We start from the raw sequence: 980 nt of genomic DNA, 5'->3' as shown, positions 1-980 counted from the left end.
AATGGGGCCCTCTCAATCTTCGGCGAGTGGCTTGTTGGATCGTCAAGCCCGTTTCCGCGCCGTGTTCAAAAGCGCCGTTCCGACCGAGCCCCCGAGACGAGGAGCGACACGACGGATGATTACTCACCGTAAACGATGCAGGAGACGAGGGGGAGGAGGAGGAGGAGGAGGCAGGGGGAGGAGGAGGGAGGGGGAGGAGGAGAGGGGGGGGGGGTGGAGGAGGAGGAGGAGGAGAGGAGGAGGAGGAGGAGGAGGAGGAGGAGGAGGAGGAGGGGGAAATAGAAAAACTAACTACGGCGGCATATTGATGTCTCACTATAGACTCTGACAGACACTTCCGTTCGGTGTGTCTATGCCATTTAGACCTGCATGAGGCCCATTCTAAATAATGTCTTCTAAATCCTAAACAAAATGTCAGTGGTGCTCATGTCAAGGACCCCCAGGATTATCTGTAGTTACACCATATGTAACTGTTTTAAACCCGGAGCACACAGACCTCCACCATAACCATATGTAGCTGTTTTTAGATCATTTAGAAATTTGCCTTAGCTTCTATTTGTAACTCACAGGTATAACTTTCTTACTGCACAACACTGAAAATTAGTTTAATTACTCAGTGTAATTTATTATTTCCTTTGGAGTCAAATAATACAGTGTATACAGCGGGTATAGCGCGGTATACAGCTGTGGCAGCAATAACAGTTCATACAGACTGCTGATGTCATCACATTTTGACAAACTTCTCAATCTGGAATGACCTTCACGGTGTCAATGCCAGCTCGCCCTTCTCTCTCTCTCTCTTCCTCTCTCCCTCTCCCTCTCCCTCTCCCTCTCCCTCTCCCTCTCCCTCTCCCTCTCCCTCTCTCCCTCTCCCTCTCTCTCTCTCTCTCTCTCTCTCTCTCTCTCTCTCTCTCTCTGTCATATAGCTGCTGTCTAACATCATGTCCCTGCCTCTCCTCTCCTCTCCTCTCCTCTCCTCT

Source organism: Protomyctophum parallelum, assembly GCF_964188405.1.
Source record: "Protomyctophum parallelum genome assembly, chromosome: 23".
Lineage (NCBI taxonomy): Eukaryota > Metazoa > Chordata > Actinopteri > Myctophiformes > Myctophidae > Protomyctophum > Protomyctophum parallelum.
This window is presented reverse-complemented; position numbering follows the sequence as displayed.